The sequence below is a fragment of the Callithrix jacchus genome, chromosome 10 (assembly GCF_049354715.1).
Source record: "Callithrix jacchus isolate 240 chromosome 10, calJac240_pri, whole genome shotgun sequence".
Lineage (NCBI taxonomy): Eukaryota > Metazoa > Chordata > Mammalia > Primates > Cebidae > Callithrix > Callithrix jacchus.
In genome coordinates, this window is record NC_133511.1 from 112,574,496 (window position 1) to 112,594,477 (window position 19,982).

Genomic DNA, 19,982 nt, shown 5'->3' on the forward strand with positions numbered 1-19,982 from the left:
CAACCCCACATTTCCCAGGCCTCTTTTGTTATCTTACCTCTACACTAATAAACACATCAATTTCCTTCCTCTCTCTGAGGTCACTCCACCTATTAGGCAGAGAGGCCCAATACACACAACATACAACAGTCCTTCCTTAGCACCTAGCCACCTAACTATCATCTCCAAAATTTCTGACCAAGCAGCCAAGAACCCTGCCTGTACCATCTGCCCCAACCTCACCATCAAACACATGGGCATTCAAGCAGGATGCTTCCATATGGTCTTGTTTCAGGAGCTTTGTCCTGTTCTGTTGAAAAGCAGGAAACTTTATTCAGTTTCTTTCTGTTCTTAAATTCTTAATTCTATAAAACTACAGAAACCAGAAACTATTTCTGTAGAGACACTTCCTGAGACAGGTTATATGCCTAAAACTGCAAATTTTACACCTCTGCTTCAGCCAATCACGGAATATGTTCAGTAAAGCTTGATTCACTCTAAAGGATGCACAGTCCTAGGACAAATTCTAGAGATCTCTATATATTATCAATTTTAAAAAGTTACTGTGAAGGCTGGGCGTGGTGGCTCATGCCTGTAATCCCAGCACTTTGGGAGGCTGAGGCAGGTGGATCACGAGGTCAAGAGATCGAGACTATCTTGGTCAACATGGTGAAACCCCATCTCTGTTAAAAGTACAAAAAGTTAGCCGGGCATGGTGGCGCGTGCCTGTAATCCCAGCTACTCAGGAGGCTGAGGCAAGGAGAATTGCCTGAACCCAGGAGGCTGAGGTTGCAGTGAGCCGAGATCACGCCATTGCACTCCAGCCTGGATAACAAGAGCGAAACTCCGTCTCAAAAAAAAAAAAGTTACTGTTTTAGTTGGGCATGGTGGCGCATGCCTGTAATCCCAGCTACTTGGAAGGCTGAGGTGGGAAAACTGTTTGAACTGGGACCTGGGAGGCGGAGGTTGCAGTGAGCTGAGATCGTGCCACTGCACTCCAGCCTGGGCTACAGAGCCAGACTCCATCTCAAAAAAAAAAAACTTTGGCTGGATGCAGTGGCTCACGCCTGTAATCCTAGCACTCTGAGAGGGTGAGGCAGGTGAATTACTGGAAGTCAGGAGCTCAAGACCACCCTGGCGAAGTTGGTGAAACCCCATCTCTACTAAAAGTACAAACAAATTAGCCCGGCATGGTGGCAGGCAACTGTAATCCCACCTACTTGGGAGGTTGAGGCAGAAGAATCACTTGAAGTGGGAGACAGAGGTTGCAATGAGCTGAGATTGCACCACTGCACTCCAGCTTGAGTGACAGGGACTCCATCTCAAAATTAATTAATTAACTTAAAAGGTGACTTCAATTATCATGCTTTCATCACTCTGCAACTGTGCTCCTAAAAGTGCTTCTCACATTTAAATACCCACTTAAATCATCATTGTCACATCCTTCAAATCACTTCTAAAAATCTTAACTGTTCCACAAAATTTAACTTGTTAGTGCTTTGATTTCATTTTTACAAAAACAAGCTCTTTAAAAAAGCCAGGAGATCTATCATCAAAAAGCAACGACAGTTTTAGAAAACATCTACTATACACCCAGAACTAAAGAGGGTACCAAAAACAGGTTTAATCCCTGTCCTTAAGGAGTTAATGGTCTTGTTCAGAAAATACAATTTGCACTAGAAACAAAAAACATGAGACAGTGTTACCATAAGTGTGAGAGACTTAAAAAATCTCAGGACACCTGATTCTTATTTCCCTGTCTAAATAAAACTTCTGTGCTATTTCATCACACTGTCCATAATACAATACATTTTTTGCTACCCTCCACTGAATTACATGGCCTACTAATAATCTCCTCATCATTTCTTTTGGACAGACTCCCCTGTTTTCCTGTCAGTCTCACACAGATTATAAGTTTATCGATGTGGCAAAACTTCCCCTGCTCCCACTGTAAGGGCATCTCTGGAAGATGTATGGTACAGGAAACGAGCTACAGAAGCAGCCAGGCACTGTGGCTCACGCCTGTAACCCCAGCACTTTGGGAAGCTGAGGTGGGCAGATCCCTAGAGCTCAGGAGTTCAAGATCAGCTTGGGCAACATGGCAAAACCCTATCCCTACACAAAACATACAAAATATTGGCTGGGCATGGTGGCATGTGCCTGTAGTTCCAGCTACTTGGGAGGCTGAGGTGGGAGGATCGCTTGACCCTGGGAGTAGAGGTTGCAGTGAGCCAAGATTTCAACACTGGCACCAGCCTGGGTGACATGGAGAACCAATCTCAAAAAAAAAAAAAAAAAAAAAGAGGCTATAGGGCTGGGTGCGGTGGCTCACGCCTGCCATCTCAGCACTTTGGTTTGGGAGGCTGAGGTGGGTGGATCACAAGGTCAAGAGATTGAGACCATCCTTGTCAACATGGTGAAATCCCATCTCTACTAAAAATGCTAAAAATTAGCTGGGCATGGTGGCGTGTGCCTGTAATCCCAGCTACTCAGGAGGCTGAGGCAGGAGAATTGCCTGAACCCAGGAGGCGGAGGTTGCGGTGAGCCGAGATCGCACCATTGCACTCCAGCCTGGGTAACAAGAACGAAACTCCATCTCAAAAAAAAAAAAGAGGCTATAATTAATTCTGATTCAATATCTTTAGTAAATAGTCTGGTACTAGTACTAGTAGAGATAAACTAGTATAGTATTCTGGAGATGTTTCACAAACTTGTTACTTGGCTTGCTGCTCTTTACCATCAGTAAATGATCTAGTATAGTTGATGGTGATCTGCGAAACCAAAACCATATAGTCATTTTCATAAGTAAATTCTAAAATGAAAATGGGGGCTGAGAGCAGTGGCTCACGCCTGTGATCCCAGCACCCTGGGAGGCTGAGGCAGGCGGATCACCTGAGGTCAGGAGTTCAAGACCAGCCTGACCAACATAGAAAAACCAGTCTCTATTAAAAATACAAAATTAGCTGGGCGTAGCAGCACATGCCTGTAATCCCAGCTACTGGGGAAGCTGGGGCAGGAGAACTGCTTGAACCTGGGAGGCAGAGGTTGCAGTGAGACATGATCACACCATTGCACTCTAACCTAGGCAATAAGAGCAAAAACCCATCTCAAAAAAGAGAAAGAAAGAAAGAAAGAGAGAGAGAGAGAGAGAAAGAAAGAAAATGGGTTAAATTGATTCATAATTCAATAATCTCAAATAATAAAGTGTGCTACTAAAATAAGTATTTACTGCAAACCCACAATGTACCCTATACCTAGATTCTGGAGTCATATCACTGCTTTTTAATCCCCATTTTGCTGCTTACTAGCCAGGTAAATGGGGAAATTGCTTAACTTCTTCATAAATACCCTTCTTTCCTCATGCACAAAATGGTTAGAGGAAGAGTATCTACCTTACAGATATTTGTTAGAATTAAAATATTTGTACATGTAAAGCATTTAGAATTGTGCCTGACACATAGAAAGTGCTCAATAAACATTTGCTACTATTATTAATTTGGGCACTATTATTATTCTGGTGCCTACGGTGGGAGAGGATGAGCCAAAAAATTTCAGTCCTTTACATGATTCTCTCTCTTCAAAATGAGGTACTCTATATCTTCTTAGGATGTACTGTACAATGCTCAATTGTTGTCATTCAAAGGCAACAGGTTCATCTGTTTACTGAGCTAGAAACCAAATATGTAGTTTCACTTTTTAAAATGCAACAGCTGTGCCAAAATTTAGTTTTATCATTAACATTTGAAGTAGGCTGGGCATGGTGGCTCATGCCTATAACCCCAACACTTTGGGAGGCCAAGGCAGGTGGATCACCTGAGGTCAAAAGTTCAAGACCAGCCTGGCAAACATGGTGAAACCCTGTCTCTACTAAAAATACAAAAATTAGCTGGGCATGGTGGTGGGTGTCTGTAATCCCAGCTACTCAGGAGGCTGAGTCAGGAGAATCGCTTGAACCCAGGAGGCAGAGGTTGCAGTGAACTAAGATTACGCCACTGCACTACAGCCTGGGTGACAAAATGAGACTCTGTCTCAAAAAAAAAAAACCCACTTGAAGTAACAAAATAGGCTTCATTTATTTAAAAAAAAAAAAAAAAAAAAAGGATACTTCAGATTATACCAAAATATTTCCTAACAGGAGGCGGAAGGGAGTAGGTAAGAAGGCAGTAACAAGCTGACAGATCTTGCACCTAAAACTGAGCCTGTTACAGAGTCTAGTATATCTTCACTATGGATTACTGAACCCACTTGTTCTGAGAATATTTATGTATAAACATTTATTCATTCATCAAACCAAAAAAAAAATTTTTTTTTGTGAAGCTTTCAAAATGGACACACGAGAAAAATATAAACGAATAAAATGAGACCAGGGAAGTTATAAACTTTTTACAAAAGGCCAAAAACAAAAAGAAAGCTAGAATATAGGTGTGCTAACCACAGCGTTACTTACTGAAGCTAAGCTGTAAAATCAAAGAACTGCCACTGATTTTAATCTCCAATGACAGGCTCTACGTAGGGTGCACAATGATTCATAGTATAAACGGGAAAACATTAGGACAGTAAAATAAGATGGGCGCTCAGCACAGCCAAGAAGAAGATGAAGCAGATATAATGCCATACTCAAAAGAATTTTAGAAAATCATTAAATATACAGGATCCAGGAGAAGCTAAGCACCAGGTTCTAGACCCTAAATAAACAAGCATCCAAAACCTACAATGGACAAGGTACAGAACAAATTCCTAAGTGATTCAGGGCCAGAATACATCAGTGTACAGTCACACAGAACTCTGCATCCATACCACACAGCCACAGGAAGAAACTGCCTCAATCAAGGTATTTCTCCAGCATTTAAATAAAGTCCTTTCCTCTCCTCGTTGACTACAGTTACAAATAGTACGTGTGGGCCTGGGCATGATGGCTCACGCCTGAAATCCCAACACTTCGGGAGGCCAAGGCGGGCAGATCACATGGTCAGGAGATGGAGACCATCCTGGCTAACATGGTGAAACCATGTTACTAAAAATACAAAAAATTAGCTGGGCATGGTGGCACACACATGTAGTCCCAGCTACTCGGGAGACTGAGGCAGGAGAATCACTTGAACCCAGGAGGTGGAGGTTGCAGTGAGCCGGACTGGGCTCCAGCTTGGGCATCAGTGCAAACCTCGGTCTCAAAAAAAAAAAAAAAAAAAAAAAAACACACACACACACACACACACAAAAGCACAAATAGTATGTGCAGAGAACTGTCTCATCTCCACTCAGCTGACAAGTTCTGTTCCCAACACTGCATGCTTATGACTCACGAGGGGATGGGGGAGGGGAGTAAAAGGAAACTGTAAAACAAAGCAGCAAACTTGAATGTAGACTTAAACTGACTAGAAGTGAGGAATTCATCTCTGTTTAATTAGAATATCTCATAACAAACCAAGAAAGTGTCCTTTTAAAATATAGTAATAAACCCAGTATCTTCTGAAAATCACCTGAAATTTGTCTTCATGTCATGTCTTCGGCTATTCCTTAAATAGACATGACACCAAAAGGCATTACGAGGCCTGTGGAAGGCCAAACGTTACAAAGTACTCAAACAGCACAAACAACACAGGTTGCTGTGTGGCCCAAAGCAACAGGGCATTCCCCACAGTTCCTTTCCTGGCAGACAGCGAAGTCAACACATTTAACCCCTACTGCACTCTCTTCCAAGATGTGCACTGAATAATTTCTTAAAGGGGTGGAGGTGCCTCATCTTTTTATACTCAAATTATATTGTCACAAAATTTGCGTGCCAGGAAAGTAATTCAATTCCACTCCTAATAGTTGATCTTTGTGACCTGTAACAAAACAAAGAGAAAAAAAAAAACACTACTACTTCAATCATATGTTTCTAAGGGAACCCAAAGACCACTTCTCATGCCACATTTCCCTGTTTTATACCCTCTAGATGGTGTTTTGTTAAATAACAAATCTTGTCTCCTCGCCCCATCCCTAACATCCTGAAATATTCTCTACAATTTACAATTGACAAACCTGAACACAGCAAAACAATAAAGACAAACGAGTCACCTCTTTCACTTGAAAACCTCAGTCCTCCACAGAAACGTACACAGACAGACAGATGGACGGATGTAAGAACACAAACTGCACACCCTGGCTGAGTCCTGAGCAGGTCTGAGCCAGTGTGGGTGCCAAAGGGCGGCCACACGGCCTAGCTAGTGGGCTGCTCCTGCTGTTGCTGTACAAATATAGAAAGCTGAAAAGTGGAACAGCAGCTTCAGCAGAACAGATTCTGCTCCATGCTCAGAGAGGGAGGAGCAGGGAACTGAACAGCTTTACCCATACATGGTTGCTGAAAGGGGGCCATTAGTGAAAGCCCAATTATCTCACACACATGCATTCTGTTCACATGCTCCAGACAAAAAACAGAAACACACAGGCTGGTACTTGAAGTCAGGTTTGAGAGATTCTATTTCAGTCAAGTAACTTCCAAATAATTTCAGTCACTGACACCAAGAATCCCTCAGCCATGAGAAATGGAAAAGACATTTGAAAACCTTTACTAGCTCAGATTCTTACTGGATCAGCAGTAGTGGTGAGGCTCAATTTATCATTTAAATCCTAAAATTTAACATGCAAACAAGGTGATTCTCCATTTGTGTGAACAATGTTAACCTTCACTAGCTCCTTGCTGCTTTTAGAAGGAAGGTCTCATTCCAACTGTGAATATTTTGAGCTCTTTTTTTTTCTAGTTGATACAAGTTAAACTCTAATTTTAAAAATGTATGTCTCAGGGTGATGGCTTATATAATCAGAAGCCAAATATTTGTGCTCCAAAAAGTATTTTACTTACAACAATTCATTCAGATTCACTTCAATGTGAAGTATGTGAAAAGCTTAACTGCTGACCAGAGTGAACTTTTCCAACAATAAGAAATGCATGGCTGACAGCACAAATGATTCTATTCTTCAGCCCTTAGTGAAGTACTCAGTACATCGTCTATATACATTTCCCCATCTTTTAGAGATGGGGCTTCGCCATGTTGCCCAGGCAGGTCTCCAACTACTAGGCTCAAGTGATCCCTACCTCTGCTTACCAAAGTGGTGGGATTATTGGCGTTCAGTCACCACACCCAGCCTGGTTACATATTTATTCAGTATCACAGGGGCTAGAGCACAAATGAAAACCATACTATCACTGACCTCCAATCTAGTTTCTAGATGAGATTAACATGAGATATTAATAATAAACGCAGACAGTACATGACTATTGCACTGAAGTGTAGGGTACAAACTATAAATGCTATCACCTTTTAGAGAAGAGAGGCTGAGCATGGTAGCTCACATCTGTAATCTCAGCACTTTGGGAGGCCGAGGTGAGTGGATTACTTGAGCCCAGAGTTTGAGCCCAGCCTGGGCAACATGGCAAGACCCCGTCTCTATCCACAAACAAAAAAGGAAGAGAGAAGAGAGGCTGAGACCAGACAGATTGACCTAGACGTTCTTGTTTATCCCACCTATCAGAGCTCTCATTAAGGGTACCTGAGATATCTTAAATGTGAAGGAGTAAAGAATTTGAACTAGATGATTTCTAAGGTCCCTCTGTTTCTGAAATTCTGAGTCTGTAGTTTCAACCTAAAACGTTTCATAGTATGAGATTAATACCATACTGCTTATGGAAGCAAAATTATAGCTTTTGCCTACTTTAGAGAAAACATATTCGAAAGAAAGATAAAAATAAATTCAGACCATAACTCAGCATCCACTGCAACATTTCTCACACAACATTTCAGGAAAACGTTCTTCCATCTGAGACATTTCTGCCTTGCCTGCTGAATAAATTTTAAACCACTATTGAGGGGGGGAAAAAAAAAAAACACAACGCTGCCACAGGGAAACAAAATGGTGGGAACTAGAAATATTTATGCTGATAACTATGAGATCCTTGATTATAAAACACTGCTAAGTTAACCAATCATCAAAAAGAGTTCCAGGCCAGCAGGCATGGTGACTCATGCCTGTAATTTCAGCACTTTGAGAGGCTGAGGCAGGTCAATCACCTGAGGTCAGGAGTTCGAGACCAGCCTGGCTAACGTGGTGAAACCCTGTCTTTACTAAAAATATAAAAATTAGCTGGGCATGGTGGCAGGTGCGCATAAGCCCAGCTACTTGGGAGGCTGAAGCAGGAGAATAACTTGAACCCGGGATGCAGAGGTTGCAGTGAGCTGAGATCACGCCACTGCACTCCAGCCTGGGTGACAAAAGCAAAACTCCAACTCACAGACACAAAAAAACGAGCTCCAAAGAAAAGAGCACTGCTTAGCTCCTATCCATTATAGAGTTCACCGCAGGATGCCAGCAGTGGAAGCACATCCATGCCCATAAAACAGACATGCAAATATTCAACATGTTATTAAAAGCCTCAACATAAGGAGACCTCATCTGTACCCAAGTAGCAAAAATTAGCTGGACATGGTGGCACGTGCCTGTACTCCCAGCTACTCAGGGGGCTGAGGTGGGAGGATTCTCTGAGCCCAGGAGGTCAAGGCTGCAGTGAGCCATGATCGCGCCACCGCACTCCAGCCTGGGCGACAAAGTGAAATCCTGTGAAAAAACTTTGAAAAATAAGTAACTAAAAGCCTCTTAACTGGACCAGATGCAATGTTTCACCCCGTTATCCCCAGCACTTTGAGAGGCCAAGGGAAAGGATCACTTGAGGCTAGGAGTTCAAGAACATCCTGGGCAACATACTGAGACCCTGTCTCTACAAAACTTAAAAAAAATTAAGCCTCTTCATTGTATATAGTGCCTTATGTATTTAACTTTTTAAGAATCTGAACAGTCCTATTATAGCAATTTTGACTTCCCAAAGAGTAGTTTACCATGGATTAATATGTTCGTGTTTAAGATCACAGCTTTAATTACTTGTATGTACTTTACTAAGATCACTTGTGTGAAGGCAACTAAGTAAAAATAAAGAACACAAAGCAGGCGAGGTGTAGTGGCTCACTCCTGTAATCCCAGCACTTTGGGAGGTTGAGGTGGGTGGATCACCTGAGGTCAGGAGTTCGAGACCAGCCTGGCTAACATGGTGAAACCCCATTTCTACCAAAATATACAAAAATTAGCAGGGTGTGGTGGTGTTGCCTGTAATCCCAGCTACTCAGGAGGCTGAGTCAGGAGAATCACTTGAACCTGGGTGGCTGCGGTGAGCCAAGATTGCGCCATTGCACTCCAGCCTGGGCGACAAGAGTGAAACTCCATCCCTTACCTATCCTACCCCCACAAAAAAAAAAACCACAAAGCAATATACCACAGTTGTAATACACAAAGGGGGATTGCTTCAAGTATAATCTCAAAATCAAAATGACTATAAACACCTAACGTATGACCTTTGACAAGTTATTTCTCCTCTCTTGTTTCGAGAGAAATATGAGAATGGACTATCTATCTATGGCCCACTGACATTTCATGAATTCAAAAAACTTCCTTATGTGTAAAATTTTACCTATACATGCATTTATAAAGAAGAGGGTTCACAACTTTTACCAGATTTTTGGTTTAAGGACTCAAGACTAAACAATAAATAGTTGTTCCATCTCTAACATTGTGTCATCTCCTCTTTTATCCTGGTCCAAAAGAGAAGGTGATTACCTTCTTTTTTAATCATCATGACTAACCCTATCAGTGAAGAATAAACAAGTCTCAGCTGGGCACGGTGGCTCACTCCTGTAATCCCAGCATTTTGGGAGGCCAAGGCAGGTGAATTACCTGAGGTTGGGAGTTCGAGATCAGCCTGACCAACATTGGAGAAACCCGTCTCTACTAAAAATACAAAATTAACTGCACATGGTGGTACATCTCTGTAATCCCAGCTACTTGGGAGTCTAAGGCAGGAGAATCGTTTGAACCTGGGAGGTGGAGGTTGCAGTGAGCTAAGATCACGCCATTGCACTCCAGCAGGGGCAACAAGAGCAAAACTCCATCATAAATAAATAAATATGGAATAAACAATTCTCCTTGGTCAAGAAATTATTCAAAATAATGTATTCGGATTCAGACTGAACCTGAATTGTTTTTAGGTAACAGAATGATTAACTTCACAAATTACTTTTTTAAGTTTTAAAGTAAATTTTAGCTTATAAGTTACCACTATGGTTCATCACAGGGCTCACATGACAGTAGAAGTCCTTAGGTGTGCTGGGGAATATCCCACTAGAGAGTTCCTCTCTTACCCCAGGTTTACCTTTTTAATTTAATTTATTTTTTTGAGACAGAGTCTCACTCCGTCACCCAGGCATGGCATGAACTTGGCTCACTGCAACCCCCGCCTCCCAGTTTCAAGCGATTCTCCTGCCTCAGCCTCCAAAGTATCCAGGACTACAGGCACGTACCACCATGCTCAGCAAATTTTTTTCTATTTTTTGGTAGACACAGGGTTGTACCATGTTAGCCAGGCTGGTCTCAAACTCCTGATCTCATGGGATCCACCCACCTTGGCCTCCCTGAGTGCTGGGATTACAGGTGTGAGACACCACGCCTGGCCAAGTTCACTTTTTTAAAAAAAAGTTAAAAGTCTGGCCAGGCATGGTGGCTCACACTTGTAATACAAGCACTTTGGAAGGCTGAGGTGGGAGGATTGTTCATTGAGGCCCGGAGTTTGAGGCTGCAGTCAGCTATAATTGTGCCACTGCACTCCAGCCTGGAAACAGCAAGATCCTGTCTCTTAAAAAAATAAAAATAGGGAGGTCAAGGCAAGGGGATCACTTAAGGCCAGTCTGAGCAATACAGCAAGACCCCATCTCCACCCTCCCCCACTCAAAAAAAAACCCACAAGAATTAGCCAGACATGATGGTATGTGCCTGTGGTCCCAGCTACTCAGGAAGCTGAGGCAGGAGGATCATTTTGAGCCCAGGAGTTCAAAGCTGCAGTGAACTATGATCACACCACTGCCCTCCAGACGACGCAACACAATGAGATTTTGCCTCAAATAAAAAAAAAAAAAAGGGTGAAGCTTCCAGCTTTTACTTTTATATCTGTCACCCAGGCTAGAGTCCAGTGGCAGGTTCACAGCTCACTACAGCCACTACAGCCTTGACCTCCTGAGTTTGAGTGATCCTCTCACCTCAGACTCGCAAGTAGCTGGGACTGAGTACAGATGCATGTCATCTCATCCAATTTATTATTATTATTATTATTATTTGAGACAGAGTCTCACTCTATAGCTTAGGCTGGAGTGCAGTGGTACAATCTTGGCTCACTGCAACCTATGCCTCCCTGGTTCAAACAATTTTCCCACCTCAGCCTCCCGGATAGCTGAGACTATAGCTCCCAGCTCCAATTTCTACTTCTTTTTTTTTTTTTTGAAATAAGAGTCTCGCTCTGTTGCCAGGCTGCAGTGCAGTGGCTCAATCTCAGCTCACTGCAACCTCTGCTGCTCGGGTTCAAGTGATTCCCCTGCATCAGCCTCCCGAGTAGCTGGAACTACAGGCGCACACCACCAGGCCTGGCTAATTTTTTGTATTTTAGTAGAGACGGGGTTTTACCATGTTGGCCAGGATGGTCTCAATCTTCTGACCTCAGGATCTGCCCACCTCAGCCTCCCAAAGTGCTAGGATTACAGGCATGAGCCACCGCACCAGTTTCTACTTCTAATCCTACCTTGCAGCAAAGAAAGTAGGAGACAAGGCCAGACACAGTGGCTCATGCCTGTAATCCCAGCAATTTGGGAACCTGAGGCGGGTAGATCACTTGAGGTCAGGAGTTTGAAACCACCACAGGTAACATGGTGAAACCCTGTCTCTACTAAAAATATAAAAATTAGTGGCCAGGTGTGCTGGCTCACGCCTGTAATCCCAGCACTGTGGTAAACCAAGGCAGTCAAAGCACATAAGGCCAGGAGTACAACAGCAGCCTAGCCCACATGATGAAACCCTGCCTCTACTAAAAATATAAAAATTAGCTGGGCATGGTGGTACACACCTGTAGCCTCAGCTACTCAGAAGGCTGAGGCAGGAGGCAGAGGCTGCAGTGAGCCAAGATCTCATCACTGCACTACAGCCTGGGCAACAGGGCAAGACTCTGTCTTGGGGGAAAAAAACTTAGCTAGGTGTGGTGGTGGGCACCTGTAATCCCAGCTACTTGGGAGGCTAAGGCAGGAGAACTGTTTAAACCAGGGAAGTGGAGTGAGGCAAGATCACGCCACTGCTCTCCAGCCTAGGCAACAGGGCAAGACTGCCTCAAATTGAAAAAAAAAAAAAAAGGAGAGAGAGAGAGACAAATACCTGGGCAGGGAACACAACAGCAGAGTATGAAAGACTGAAATAAAGGGGACTGATAACGGGTAGGCAAACAAAGAAGCCACCCATCTTTCAGCAGGAGAGGTACTATATGAGTACAGCTGCCTTATGCCTCAGTTTGTAAAGAGTGTATAAAATACAGGAAAAAATTAGCCTTCATCTAAGACAATTTTAAAGTGTCTGTTACTGAACCATTTAAGCCTAAAATTTTTAAGTTCTCATAGCAACCTAAGTCATCACACTGCACATATTGTATATAAAGTGCACATTTAGAGGCCTAACTAGTAAACTCAAAATGTGACATATGTGCAATGTGGGCGACAACATTATTCTGGGAATCTTAACTTTAAAATCTTCCACATTTTATTCAGCAGGCCCAAAGATGATATAGAGTCAGCTATGCAGAAGATGTAAGCTCAAGAAAGAAGAGGTACAAAGAACATAAATAGAATCAAAGACATGAAAGACAAGAAGAAATTCAGGCTATCAGAAAAAAATTCTGAACATGGCTCTCTCCCACTGTGAATCAACCTGTAAATGGAGGCTTAAAAAACAAGATTGAGGCCAAGTGCAATGGCTCACCCCTGTAATCCCAGCACTTTTGGAGGCCAAGGCAGGTGAATCATGAGGTCAGGAATTCGAGACCAACCTGGGCAACATGGTGAAACCCTGTCTTTACTAAAAATACAAAAGTTAGGTCCGGGTGCAGTGGCTTACACCTGTAATCCCAGCACTTTGGGAGGCCGAGGCAGGTGGATCACGAAGTCAAGAGATCCAGACCATCCTGGTCAACATGGTGAAACCCCGTCTCTACTAAAAAATACAAAAAATAAGCTGGGCATGGTGGCACGTGCCTGTAATCCCAGCTACTCAGGAGGCTGAGGCAGGAGAATTGCCTGAACCCAGGAGGCGGAGGTTGTGGTGAGCTGAGATCGCGCCATTGCACTCCAGCCTGGGTAACAAGAGAGAAACTCCATCTCAAAAAAAAAAAAAAAAAAATAGAAAAGTTAGCTAGGCATGGTGGTGGGTGCCTATAATCCCAGCTACTCAGGAGGCTGAGGCAGGAGAATCCCCTGAACCCGGGAGGTGAAGACTGCAGTGAGTCGAAATGGAGCCACTGCACTCCAGCCTGGGCAACAGAGCTAGACTCTATCTCAAAAAAAAAAAAAAAGAAGCAATATCAGAAACAGCTGTCAGACATGGAAACTGGGAGAGAGAACCAGACTTTAAGAAAAGGAAGAAAGCTGGGTACAGTGGCTCATGCCTATAATCCCAGCACTTCAAGAGGCCAAAGCAGATTGCTTGAGACCAGAAGTTTAAGACCAGCCTGGGCAATAAAGGGGGACCCTGTCTCTAAAAAAATAGAAAAAATCAGTCAGGCATAGTGGCATGTGCCTGTAGTCCCAGCTACTTGAGAGGTTGAGATGGGAGGATCGCTTGAGCCCAGGAGGTCAAGGCTATAGTGAGCCATGATCATGCCACTGCACTCCAGCCTGGGCAGCTAAGACCCTGTCTTAAAACAAACAGCCCAGTGTGGTGGCTCACGCCTATAATCCCAACACTTTAGGAGGCTGAGGCAGATAGATAACCTGAGGTCAGGAGTTCAAGAGCAGCCTGGCCAAGATGGCGAAACCGTATCTCTACTAAAACTACAAAAATTACCCAGGCATGGTGGTAGATGCCTGTAATCTGAGCTACTCAGAAGGCTGAGGCAGGAGAATCACTTGAATCAGGATGTGGAGTTTGCAGTGAGCCGAGATCTCGCCACTGCACTCCAGCCTAAGCGAAACAGCCAAACTCTGTCTCAAAGAAAAACAAACAAGCCTGGCATGGTGGCTCACACCTAGAATCCCAGCACTTTGGGAGACAAGGTGGGGGGGGGGGGATCACAGGGTCAGGAGTTTGAGATCAGCATGACCAAGATGGTGAAACCCAATCTCTACTGAAAATACAAAAAAAAAAAAATTAGCTGGGCATGGTGGCACGAAGCTGTAATCCCAGCTACTCAGGAGGCATTGGCAGGAGAATCGCTTGAACCCAGGAGGTGGAGGTTGCAGTGAGCCAAGATTGCACCACTGTACTCCAGCCTAGGCGACAAACCAAGACTGTCTCAAAAAATAAAAAAAAATTTTTTTTTAGCCTGGTGTGGTGGCAAGTGCCTGTAGTCCCAGCTACTCAAGAGGCTGAGGCAGGAGAATCGCTTGAACCCAGGAGGCGGAGGCTGCAGTGAGCTTAGATCACACCACTACACTCCAGCCTGGGCAACAGAGTGAGACTCAGTCTCCAAAAATAAAAAATAAAATAAAACCCAAAATATTATTAGTTTTGAACCCCAAGCTCACTTTTGTATAGATGCACCTACTCTACAATAACAAAAATATTCGCAAAATGCACCACAAAAACACAAAACAAAACTTTCCTACTTGGTTTCTGATTTTGCCTTAGAAATATTTTTGAGGCTTGTTTTAATATTCCTTAGCTAAAAATCATCTCATTTTGTTAAGCACATCATGAAGTACTTTAAACTCAATATAGCATTTATCATCATCTTTTCCCTCCCACCTGTTAAAGGAGTAGCTTGTTCCAAATATGGCATTATCTTTCCAAAGTTCTAGGGTTTAGGCATGACATAATTCCTTTAAAGAATTATCTGTCTTGGGCCGGGCGCAGTGGCTCAAGCCTGTAATCCCAGCACTTTGGGAGGCCGAGGCGGGTGGATCACGAGGTCAAGAGATCTAGACCATCCTGGTCACCATGGTGAAACCCCATCTCTACTAAAAATACAAAAAATTAGCTGGGCATGGTGGCGCATGCCTGTAATCCCAGCTACTCAGGAGGCTGAGGCAGGAGAATTGCCTGAACCCAGGAGGCGGAGGTTGCGGTGAGCCGAGTTCACGCCATCGCACTCCAGCCTGGGTAACGAAACTCTGTCTCAAAAAAAAAAAAAAAAAAAAAAATTATGTCTTATCATGACTGTCAAACATGACTTAAATGGAAATAAACAGGTTATTGAAAAACATTCGGTAATTATTCTGATTTACAACTGTTTTTTTTGGATGGAGTCGCCCAGGCTGGAGTGCAGCAGCACAAACTCAGCTCATTGCAACCTCCACCTCCCAGGTTCAAGCAATTCTTTTGCCTCAGCCACCTGAGTAGCTGGGATTACAGGCACCCACCACCAGGCCTGGCTAATTTTTGTATTTTTAGTAGTGATGAGATTTCGCCCTGCCGGCCAGCTTGGTGTCAAACTCCTAACCACAGGTGATCCACCCGCCTCGGCCTCCCAAAGTGCTGGGATTACAAGCGTGAGCCACCTCGTCTGGCTTATAACTGCTCTTTTATGATGAGAGAAAAACAGTATACAGCTCTAAAATGGGAAATCCATGTAAAACTTTCTTCCCTTTGAACTCCAGTAGAGAGCTTTTGCCAATTAGACAAGTAACCTCTACCTGAGGAAAGAGGCAAGCCTGCCTTCCCAGGATGCTGTACAAGGGATTCCTTCGATGGATACAAAGTTTCTCTGTGTAACTTTTCTGAAGGTCTTTTGCTAACCTCAGAAGCCTATTTCACAATGAAAAGCAGAGGAAAGGTAACATCCAATGTGTGGGTAGAGACAACAGAACAGTGCTGGGAAAATTCCTGCTTCTATCTCTATGTGAACTTAAGGCATTTCATGTCTCTAATTTTCAAAATGGTAAGATTAAAGAAGAAAAAAATCTCTGAAGTTGCATGATGAAAAACATCATGAGCCTATGGCTTACTTTCTCTCCCTCCTATGCCTGCCGGGGCCACCCACCACCTTCCCACTGCTGCACCTTACCATAATTAGGCAGCTTTTTAAAGCTTCTAATTAACGGAACACAGAAATTAAAAACCTTAAAACTTTCTTTTCTATTTCTGGCTCATTGCAAATGTGCACCAGCATTTTATTAAGGAGTTGTTAATGCCACACAGTTCTTGCTATACTGGCTTTTCTTTGAACCCCAGTGACAGTTACACAGTGACAAGTTGTAAGCAAAGAGCTTGTTACCATGGGAACCCACTAGGATTCCTGGGGGTGGATCCAGAAAGCTTTTTTTTTCAGTCACAGTATTTTCTTTTTTTTTTTAATGTTCTGGATCTGGCAATTCATAAAGCTGATCTTATTCTTTTGGCAAGCTACTTTCAAGAAATAGTACCATACAGTATTCATTTCTGAAGAAATATTAGGCCAAGCACTGTGACTCACACCTGTAATGCCAGTACTTTGGGAGGCCGAGACAGGCAGATTGCCTGAGCTCAGGAGTTCTCAACCAGCCTGGGCAACAAGGTGAAACCCGTCTCTACTAAAATACAAAAAGCTGGGTGTGACGGCGTGTGCCTGTAGTCCCAGCTACTCGGGAGGCTTAGGCAGGAGAACTGCTTGAACCCTGGAGGCGGAAGTTAAAGTGAGCAGAGATCATGCCACTATATTCCAGCCTGAGCAACAGAATGAGACTCCATCTCAAAAGAAAAATACAAAAATTAGTTGGGCACGGTGACAGGCATCTGTAATCCCAGCTACTTGGGAGGCTGAGGCAGAAGCATCACTTGAACCCCGGAGGCAGAGGCTGCAGTGAGCTGAGATCGGTCAACTGCACTCCAGCCTGGGCAAGAGAGCGAGACTCTGTCTCAAAAAAAAAAAAAAAAAAAAAAAAAATATATATATATATATATATATATATGTATATGTATTTTAGTGACACTGTCTTGTAAAATAAATATATTCAAGTCTTAATCTTCCCCCTCTCTTCATAAAAGCAATTACATCAATATAAATTCAACTGAAGTTTCTACGACCTATATATGCTGCTATTTCTTTCCAGACCACAATACTCTGTAAGTTATATTTAGTATTTTTCTTTTCTTTTTTTTGAGACAGTTTTACTCTTGTTGCCCAGGCTGGAGCGCGGTGGAGCAATCTCTGCTCACTGCAACTTCCACCTCCTGAGTTTAAGCGATTCTCCTGCCTCATCCTCCCAAGTATCAGAGATTACAGGTGCCCACCACCATGCCCAGCTAATTTTATTTTTAGTACAGACGGGGTTTCACCATGTTGGCCAGGCTGGTCTTGAACTCCCGACCACAGGTGATCCACTCACCTTGGCCTCCCAAAGTGCTGGGATTACAGTCGTGAGCCACTGTGCCTGACCATATTTAGTATTTTTTTCTATCAAGATTTCAATGTTTTCCAAAGTTCAGCTTCTCTACACAATTATACTAGAAATATCTCAGACACAAAATTACAAAAAATAAAGCTAAAAGAAGTATAAGTTCAATCTCCATGTATGCCTCCAAAACTGCTGTGTATAGACAAATGTGATGTTAAAGTACATTTAAGGAGATGAACTACAACTCCCAGCTAAATGTGTGTTGCCACTCAGTTCCCTGGAGACCCATTTTTACAACTCTGATCTGTTTATCTGGTTTTTTCAAAGCAGTAGAACAGTCAGAATTACAAAAAAAAATTTTTTTTTCTAAGTTGGAAGCTTCCTGGAACAGAGTTAAGTCTTTCCATAGATTTGGCTTAGCCCAGAGCAAACTTATACCAGACAAATGAACATTAACAAAAATAGCATTTGATTTCACAGTAATAGTCTAGAACTTCAGCTACCCTAGGCCTGATTCACAGTAATTTGAGCCAGAAAGTACCTGGCACAAAGTTCAAGAGTATACCTCAAACTAGTAACTACTGAAGCCTAATATATAAATTCCATTCAAATAAAATGTGTTGAAAACCAAACTCAAAACCAATTTACACAAGTAAAACAAATTTCAAATTCACAAACCAAAAAAAAAAAAAATGGTTCTAAGGAGGTAAGACATACCATTAACTTTACAGTAGGCAATAGCTATCATGGTATTCCACAAAAATATTATATCTTGTTTTGCTGTATTTACTCACCTAAGCTTTCCTGCAGCAGGCCCACAAGAGTCTGTTTTTAAATAGTTTCTGGCTGGTTATGGTGGCTCATGCCTATAATTCCAGCACTTTGGGAGGCCCAGGCAGGTGGATCACTTGAGGCCAGGAGCTCAAGACCAGCCTGGCCAACATGGCAAAACCTCATCTCTACTAAAACAGAAAAATTAGCTGGGCGTAGTAGCAAGGGCCTATAGTAGCCACACTGGAGGCTGAGGCACAAGAATTACTTAAAGCCAGGAGGCAGAGGTTGCGGTGAGCCAACACTGTGCCACTGCACTCCATCCTGGGTGACAGAGCGAGACTGTCTTAATTTCTTAATTTATAGATAGTTTCCCAATACTATCTATAATCCAAATTAGTTCAGTAAAGAAGTTTATAAGCTTTTTTAAAAATTGTACTTGTAGACTGGGTGCGGTGGCTCATGCCTGTAATCTCAAGCACTTTGGGAGGCCAAGGTGGGCCAATCACCTGAGGTCATGTCAGGAGTTCAAGATCAACCTGGCCAACATGGCGAAACCCTGTTACTACTAAAAAACAAAAAACAAAAATTAGCTGGACGTGGTGTTGCAAGCCTGTAATCCCAGCTAATCAGGAAGCTGAGGCAGGAGAATTACTTGAACCTGGGGAGCTGAGATCACACAACTACACTCCAGCCTGGGTGAAAGAGTGAGACCCCATTTCAAAAAACAAAAATTAAAAATACACTTGTGGCCAGGCGCGGTGGCTTACGCCTGTAATCCCAGCACTTTGGGAGGCCGAGGCAGGTGGATCACGAGGTCAAGAGATCGAGACCATCCTGGACAACATGGTGAAACCCGGTCTCCACTAAAAATACAAAAAATTAGCTGGGCGTGGTGGTGCGTGCCTGTAATCCCAGCTACTCAGGAGGCTGAGGCAGGAGAATTGCCTGTACCCAGAAGGCGGAGGTTGCGATGAGCCGAGATCGTGCCACTGCACTCCAGCCTGGGTAACAAGAGTGAAACTCCTTCTCAAAAAAAAAAAAAAAAAAAATGCAATTGTAAATGTATCCAGAGGCCATTAAACAGAAACAGCATGTAATAAAAAAATGAATATATAATAAACATAGTATCTTTCCATAATTATTTCCCATAAACTTGAAAGGGGAAGTAGGAAGGACAAGCCCAGAGGATAGTTTTGCCACATTTGTTTAATATCAGACAGCCTAGAAACAAAAAGGAGAAAACAGGACATGAGAGGAGGCAAATTCCTGGATGCTTTACTTTTTTTACTACTGGTTTACAATTTCCTTGATTTTATTTGGAAAAGCATGCCTTGGCCCAGAGAAGCAAAAGTGCAGACTGCCAGCAGTATCAGATTCTCTTTTTCTTATTATCTGGAGCTACTGAAAACTGAGTCAAAATCAGAGTTGTCTAGGAGCCTTTAGACTGTTCAAGCAATATAAAATAAGAGGTTTCAAGATCAGAGCTCCACAAGGTTTTTACAGTACAAATCTTAAACATAATGTCTTTTGATGGAAAGCTGCTTACATTTTTTTCCCAGATAACTCCTTGGAGCTTTGAAAGTCTTCTATCTTCAGAAGAAAACGACTTAAGCAAATCCACAGAATTTCGATATTGTCTTTTTCCTAGTATTAATCCTTAATACTGAACTGTTCCAAAACATAAAATTAAAGTGCGATTTGACTAGACATGGAGTAGTCAACAAATAATTACCAAATATCTACTTTATGCAAGGCCCCAGTATGCAGGAAACACTATGGACACAGACTGTAAAATTTCCTCTGTGCACA

At 42.9% G+C, this 19,982-nt stretch overlaps 1 protein-coding gene across 50 annotated transcripts in view; it reads right to left on the reverse strand.

The window, feature by feature from the left end:
• CELF1 (CUGBP Elav-like family member 1) overlaps positions 1 to 19,982 on the reverse strand; it is an 86,218-nt gene that overhangs the window by 52,207 nt on the left and 14,029 nt on the right. The gene's annotated exons all lie outside the window — the stretch shown is intronic.